Source organism: Branchiostoma floridae, chromosome 8 (assembly GCF_000003815.2).
Source record: "Branchiostoma floridae strain S238N-H82 chromosome 8, Bfl_VNyyK, whole genome shotgun sequence".
Lineage (NCBI taxonomy): Eukaryota > Metazoa > Chordata > Leptocardii > Amphioxiformes > Branchiostomatidae > Branchiostoma > Branchiostoma floridae.
The window spans coordinates 9,427,339-9,435,976 of NC_049986.1; positions in this window are offsets into that span (position 1 = coordinate 9,427,339).

Below are 8,638 nucleotides of genomic sequence, written 5' to 3' on the forward strand. Positions count from 1 at the left end.
TTCCACTTCATCGAAAACATTTCCTTTGATAGGGTTGCACTCACGATCGCCGCAAGAGGGAGCTACTCGTCCAATTTCTGAATATGACAGGTCGCCCTTTCCATCTACCAGGGACCCATCGTCCTGGGTAGCACCGATGACAAAGGTATGAAAATCCTAATTCATCTTCAGGATTTGACATGCCTTTGTAGAAATACAGAGTATAGTAACGTGAGTAGTTTAGCATTCACAAACGATATAGACTGACAAAGAAAGCTGTTAGATGGATAGACAGCCCCCACCCCCCCAAAAACATTTTAGTAACTTACACTTTACTTAACTAGTACTAGACGTAGAACATCTTAATAATTTTCCACAAGCAAGAATTCACTGTATGAATTATTTATCTTGACACATGATTTACTACATGAAATTTGACAAGTATAGAGTTTAACATGTGCCCTTTTTTTTCAAAAGAGAACACTGAGGATTATACTGACGGAAACACTCTTGGTGTGGTGCTCATCGCTTCATCTGCCGCTGCAGTAGTGGGTTTAGCTGCAGTTGCTATGGTTGTCAGTATGAGGTCCTCTCGCCGCGGGCTTCCCGTTTACAGCCACAAGTACAAACAACTCAACAACATGTATGACGACTAGGGGTCCATTAAAAGATCTTTTCGAAAGTCAAGGGAACAAATAAAGGACCTGTAAGTGATGAGAAACAACAAAGCCTACCATGTACCTAGCTTTATTCATTTTATTTCATCTTTTTGAGAGAACTTTTTTAAAAACGCGCGCGTGTGTTTTGTGTGTGTGTTTGTGTGTGTGTGTGCGCGCGTTTGTGTGTGTGTGTTTTCTATTCGTGTTTGTGTATTTGTGATTTGTAGATGTGGGGTATTTTTCGCTGATTTCTACGTATAATAACACCAGAATTGACATTTTGTTGTGAGTAGGTTTCAAAGCTTAGAAAACATGACAGAAGTGTTTTTCTTCTTATAGTTTCTGTATTGTCAAACTCTACACCTGCAAATTATGGTAAAGTTTTCTTTACGGATATCAAGATTATAACATTTGTATGGTGTCACATTTGGCTCATTTTTTTTTACATTGGGCTGTTCGTTTAATGATTTAATATTTGTCTTCCTTTGCTTAATGTGTATGTTTGTTGATTGAAGGTTTTAAAACTAGACTTTTCTGGTGATTTGTTTGTATCTATGCCTGTACACTTTGGTGTCATAATTTGCAACGTTGTATGATGTTCTTGCCGCAGCTGGTTCGAGGTTTGAAAATTTGAGCTCGTCAGACCCTACCTTTGTCCCTTATGATTTATGTGTGCTTTACATGGCCGGCGTCGTATCATTGCATACAAACCTTCAAATTTCCCTAATATGATTACACACGTATATTAGATGAATCGTCTGTGCGGTTTGGCTTTCGAGGCCATCACTAACTCACGTAATGTATTGTTTTTACGAGTCAAAACTTGACAGTTTGAAGACCCCAACGAGCAAAATCATGGTTTTGCCCGACTATATTGTCCCTCAAAACTCCTTACCACGTTGTTCTAGTAATGTACTCTTTGTATTCCATTTTCCCGTTTTTTTCTGCGCTTTATGGAAAGAAAATGACATAAAATTGTTGTTATAGATTTATATTGCACGCCGCTGCAGATATAAAGTGAGCACTGTCCTGTTCTATCAAAGTAGTGATTGAATAAACGAGTGTAACTTCACTTCTTGTGTGCTTTCATTCCTGAATCGGACACATGCTATAAGTATAAAGGTGAAGAAAAGAAATAGGTGGTGTAGGTTTTGGCCAGCTAGTGGCTTGCTCTGGCCCTTTTATTTCAGAAAATATTTCAAGGGTAAATGAACAAAGGAACGATGAATTTGCATGCAGGTAGACATAAGTGTCTCTCACTGGGATGCCCTAACATCGGCTCCCCGTCCATCCGCCTTGTCGTGGTGTGAGAGCCCGAATGTACCAATCTCCTAGTCCCGGGGTAGGTGGCACGTTCCTACTCTGTAACCTCGAATGAGGGGGTGGAGCTTGGGTAGTCGCTAAAGGATGGACCTCGCCCCTCACCCAAGAGGTTAAAATGGGTTGGCGTAGGGTCAACTACCCTACCTGTAAAACAGCCACCAGTTACAGAAGCACCGATGGATAAAGAATCCAAAAAACCCGTTCATGGGCAAGGAAGGGGTTTCCACAAAGGGGGGCTTATGACGCAGGGCAGTGAAAGCCCGCAAGGAAGCTGCAAGGCCGACTCCCCTTCTGACGCCCAAGACAACCATAAAGATAGGTACATGGAATGTAAGAACTATGTACGAAACAGGGAGGACAGCACAGGTAGCAAAGGAAATGAGGAGCTACAATATCTCACTACTAGGGCTGAGTGAAACAAGATGGCTACAGGCTGGGCAGCTGAGGCTAGCTACAGGAGAGATGCTACTGTACTCTGGACACACAGAAGATGGAGCTCCCCACACAGAGGGAGTCGCCATGATGCTGTCACAGGAAGCACAGAGGGCACTCATTGGCTGGGAACCTGTCAGCTCACGCATCATTACTGCCAAGTTTGCCACCAAGAAAAGCAACATCAACATGAATGTCATACAGTGCTATGCACCTACTAATGATGCAGAGGAAGAGAAGAAGGATGCATTCTACCAGCAACTCCAAGCTGTCTTGGATAAGAACAGAAACAAGGACATCACTTTACTTATGGGGGACCTCAATGCCAAGGTAGGAGCGGATAACACAGGTCATGAGGAGGTAATGGGAATGGAAGGACTAGGAAAGATGAATGACAATGGGTAAAGGTTTACAGACCTGTGTTCGCTCAACCAACTGGTCATAGGAGGTAGCATCTTCATGCACAAGAGAATACACAAGGCCACATGGAGATCACCGGACCATGCTACAGAAAACCAAATCGACCACATGTGCATTAACCAGAAGTTCCGACGACTGTGGAGTGATGTAAGGGTGATGAGGGGAGCAGATGTGTCATCAGACCACCACCTTCTGGTGATGTCAGCGCGACTGAGGCTGAAGAAGTATTCCACAAACACCAACCCCCGCAAAAGATTCAACGTAGGCCTGCTCAAGGACAAAGACATCCAGACATCATTCAAGCTAAGCCTGTCTAACAGGTTCCAACCTCTGCAGGAACTCTTTAAAGAGGAGGATACAAACATTGAGAACCAGTGGCAACAGGTCAAGAAGGGGTGGCTGGACACATGTGAAGAGGTCTTAGGTAAGAAGAAACCAGAACACAAGGAGTGGATCTCCTTCAGCACTCTACAGAAGCTGGAAACAAGGAAGCAAAAGAAAACTGTACTGAACACAAGCCGGACACGATCAGAGAAGATGAAGGCACAGGAAGCATACACAGCTGCTGACAAGGAGGTCAAAAAGAGCATCAAGAAGGATAAGAGGGACCATTTTGAGGACCTAGCTAGACAGGCAGAGGAAGCAGCAGGGAAGGGAAACCTGAGAGACCTCTACATGACAACAAGGAAACTAGCAGGTAAATTTCAACAAGTAGACAAGCCTGTGAAGGACAAAGAGGGTAACCCACTCACAACAACAGAAGAACAACTGAGAAGATGGGCAGAGCATTTCAAAGAACTGTTAAACAGACCAGCACCTGAAGCACCGCCAGACATCCCACCGGCAGACTCAGAGCTACCCATCAACACTGGCAAACCCACAAAGATAGAGATCAAGAAAGCCATCATGTCCCTAAAGAACGGAAAGTCAGCAGGACCAGATGAAGTGCCGGCAGAAGCCATCAAAGCAGACATAGCAGGCTCAGTCAACATGCTACATAGTCTTTTTGGTAGGATATGGGAGGAGGAGCAAGTTCCCTCTGAGTGGAGAGAAGGCATTCTTGTCAAACTACCAAAGAAGGGGGATCTAAGCAACTGTAGCAACTACAGGGGGATCATGCTGCTATCAACAGCAGGGAAAGTCTTTAACAGAATTCTCCTGTGGAGAATGAGGGATGCAGTGGATGCGAAGCTGCGGGATGAGCAGGCAGGCTTCCGCAAGAACAGGTCCTGTGCCGATCAGATTGCCACCTTACGCATCATAATAGAGCAGTCACTGGAATGGAACTCCCCTCTATACATCAACTTCATAGACTACGAAAAGGCCTTCGACAGCATTGACAGAGCCACCTTGTGGAAGTTGCTGAAACACTACGGATTACCACAGAAGTTCATATCTTTAATCCAGAGCACATATGAGGACATGAAGTGTAGAGTAGCACATGCAGGACAGCTGACAGAAAGCTTTGACGTGAACACAGGGGTAAGGCAGGGATGCTTACTATCACCGCTTCTTTTCCTCCTGAGTGTTGACTGGATTATGAGGACAACTACAAAGGGGAAGAGAAATGGGATCCAGTGGACGCTCTGGTCACAGCTAGAAGACCTGGACTTTGCCGACGACCTGGCACTTCTCTCACACAACCACAAACAGATGCAGGATAAAACAGCCCATCTGGATGCAACATCACTGAGTACAGGGCTCAAGATCAGTAGAAAGAAGACAGAACTCATGAAAATCAACACTACAAACAGTACACCAGTCACAATTGGAGGTGAAGAAGTGAAGGAGACATAGTCCTTTGTATACCTGGGAAGTGTGGTAGACCACCACGGGGGCACGGATAAGGATGTTACAGCCAGGATAGGGAAAGCAAGAGCAGCTTTCATCATGCTGAAGAACGTCTGGGCCTCCAGGGTGATACGGGTAGCCACCAAACTCCGCATCTTCAACTCCAACGTTAAGTCAGTACTGCTCTATGGATCCGAGACCTGGAGAACAACAAAAGCAACGCAGCACAGGATACAAACCTTCATTAACACTTGTCTGAGAAGGATCTTTAAAATCAAGTGGTCAGACAGGATCAGCAACCTGGAGCTGTGGGACAGAGCAGGACAAGAACCAGTGGTCAGTCAGATACTCAAGAGGAAGTGGTCCTGGATAGGGCACACTCTCCGGAAGCCAACATCCAGCATTACACACCAGGCTCTGACTTGGAACCCTCAGGGCAAGCGGAAGAGGGGGAGGCCCAGGAATAGTTGGAGGAGAGATACGGAGGAAGAGATGAAAAGTATCTGCAACAGCTGGCAGGATCTGAGGAAGAAAGCCCAGAGGAGGGTACAATGGAGGACCATCATCGGTGGCCTATGTTCTGACCGGAACAAAGGGCCCAAGTAAGTAAGTAAGACATAAGTGTATAACATGCATTGGCATAATACCGGTCATAAGCCTTATACCGGTCGATTAAAAATAGTGGAACTTAAAGAGATCTACACATGCAACAATAGTTATTTCTGAGGTATGCACACTTCAGACATCTAGGTGTCCAATACATAATTTACAAAGCATCGATAACAATGCATTCGAAGACAACAAGGCCAAAAGTTTTCAGGTCATTTTCGGGGCAGGCGAGCTCGTCGTGGGACAAACACACTGTCACGTTCATCGCCAGATTTGTAGATAATAATCACATGTGCTCACGGCACAAGACGAGCATGATTCAACAGCAATCTTGAATTTCTTTTGGTGACCTACAACTCGTGTAAAAGTGTGAGGAACCGTTGCATAATAGCCCGGATCTACGGCTGAATGGGTCAAATTGAACGTACGCCGCCATTTTCCCGCCATTTTTAATGCTACGGCCAGCAGTAAAGTTTTACGTCATAGCGGTTGTGACGGACCAAAATTAAATGAAAATTCTTGTCAGTATACGCCCATTTTCTCATGACTTTTTGTATGCTCATGCAGATTTTTGTTTTGTGCAACTACTAACATGAAAGAAAGGAACAACAGAGGATGAATAAAGGTACATAGCGGCAGTTAATTGTGCCGTGTTTCGTTCGACCGGTATAGTGCACCCCTTCCAACCACGCGCCCGTTCTCCGTGCAATTCCGCGGTGTGTTCCAATTACGATTATGTTTTTAGCAGGACCAGAGAGACAAAATAATTTACACAGAAGAAGTGGCAAAGGTAAGCTGTAACAGCAACATGTAACTGGAGAAAATGATGCGTTGATCATTTGCCAAATTAGCATTGCTTGAGAAATTGCAGTAAACCGACCGGTATTATGCCAATGGATGTTACAATGATACGCAAATTCAGATTTAAAACATTTTGTCAAGGCACTGACTTCATACCGAATTTCAGATCATTTGGGCTTTGATACAACGACAACAACATAACAGCCCAAATATTGGGCTTCATTGGCACACAGGAAAAAACATAATATATCATTGACAAGTTTAGGAAAGATGACAACAGAGATTTTGATAAGTTATTCCTTCTCACTAAAACAGAGAGCTATTACCCCATGGAAACAATACTACTATGGATTGCTGCCCTCGGTATACGTACAATTTACTTATGTTCAAACAATCCGTTACTCATCGACGTGTTGAGTATATTACATCAACCTTCGAACTTGCGGCTGAAGAGATACAAAAGCTTAAATATAAGTGTTTATTCAACACATCTTAAATCCATACAAAGGATGGAGAAGAGCTCTGTATCTTTGTTCCCAGGGCGTTGTGTTATAAAAGAGACGTGACAAGTTCTGGTGTGTTGCTGATAAGTTACTGTCCACTCTGTAGCAACTGTGCAACACCCAAATCTAGTAATTCAATTAGCAGTTCAACCAATGGGAGCATGGTGATTTCAGCTCGACCAATGAGAGGCTACATTTGGGTCTAACATCTGCATTTCCATCTTTCTTTTATTTACACGTTTTTGACCGAGATTGGCCGGCCTGGTCTATAGGACCGGTCAGATCTCAAAGAAATGTGGGCACATGATGATTTTTTAAAAGCTTTTTAAATCAATAAGACCATGAAGATTTGATTATCTGAAATGTGAAGATATTCTCTATGGATATAGAGGTATATCCAAGGACCGTGGATTGATGAACTCCACAGCTGTGGAGTTCATCACTATGTTGATGAAATCCACAGCTGTGGATTTCATCGGTAGAAGGATGATGAACTCCACAGCTGTGGATTTCATCGATATGTAGTGATGAAATCCACGGGCATTCCGCCGCTAATACTGACATTTGGCTGTGGACTTCATCAGTATGTAGTGATGAAATCCACGGGCATTCCGTCGCTAATACTGACATTTGGCTGTGGACTTCATCAGTATGTAGTGATGAAATTCACGGGCATTCTGCCGCTAATACTGACATTTGGCTGTGGACTTCATCAGTATGTAGTGATGAAATCCACGGGCATTCTGTCGCTAATACTGACATTTGGTTGTGGACTTCATCTGTATGTAGTGATGAAATCCACGGACATTCTGCCGCTAATATTGACATTTGGTTGGCTGTGGATTTCATCAATATGTAGAGGTGAAATCCACGGGCATTCCGTCGCTAATACTGACATTTGGCTGTGGATAGTAAAACGCCCTTTCACTAATACTTTTACACAGAGTAATCTATTTTAGCTGATTTATGTCAATCGATTGTGTGATACAATATTAATACAGATACCATTTGTAACAATTTGAATTGATTGACTATACAGAGCTAGAAGTACGAAAATGTTACTTTGAATTGATTGACTATACAGAGCTAGAAGTACGAAAATGTTACTTTGAAAGTGATTTGCACAAAGCTAGAATGGCTTTATTGGATCGTGGAGTATATTATTTGACAATACTAGTAAACACAACAGACAGAGCCTCCAACAGACTCTAACCAGAACAACACAATGTCATGTAAAATATTTCTGGTACATTTCTAAGTTAAGCTGGATTCAAAAGACAAACACCTTTACTTTGTGCATCATATATTTTAGTCGCATGTTTGTGACTAGTGACCTTCTGTTTAATGATAGACGTGCAGTCTAATAACTGTTATCAGACTGCACGTCGATTAGCAAATGAAATGCAACCCCTTTATACTCTTGTAGACAATTAGAACCTGGGCCAAAATACAATTGTAAGTCATAATCGTAAACCCTTGCCACCTAAGCCACAAAGCACAACATTGGGAAGCAGTGCAGTTCTGATGTATACAGTCTGTTGGTTTAGTATTGTTTGTGATTGATTGAAGAACAAAAGAGCATAATAAGCAATTGGCCTTCTCTGGCTGGGAAAGTTGTCTTGCTAAGCAAGAAGCTTTTATCAATCTTGATAAAAGCTCCTTATGCTAAGGGACCAAGAACCCGATTTCCACCTTCCTGAGGGTCTGCATGCTCTTTTCCGTAAGGCGTAGGCAGGCCTTTTTAATTCCCGTAATTCGTAGGGTAAGCTATTTTATTTCACGTAATTCGTAGTGAGGATGGAAAATTTACCGTAAAGCGTAGCCAGTGTATTTCACGTAAGGCGTAATCTAGCCTAAAAATTTCACGTAAAGCGTAATTAAGCCTAAAAATTACCCGTAAATCGTAGCTGGCCTCCCAAATTTCGTAAGTCGAAACGTAGTCTACCAGTAAATTTAGTCCTTCAAAACACAGGAAATTGCGTTTCAGAGGATCAAGATTTCAAAATTTCGCCGGACGTCACTTGCGACTCCTTTCACCTTCGGCTTCGGTCATCGACATGGTAAAAATATGGTATATACCCTCAAAAATCTTCTTTTTTTTGCAAATAGAAATGTCATGAA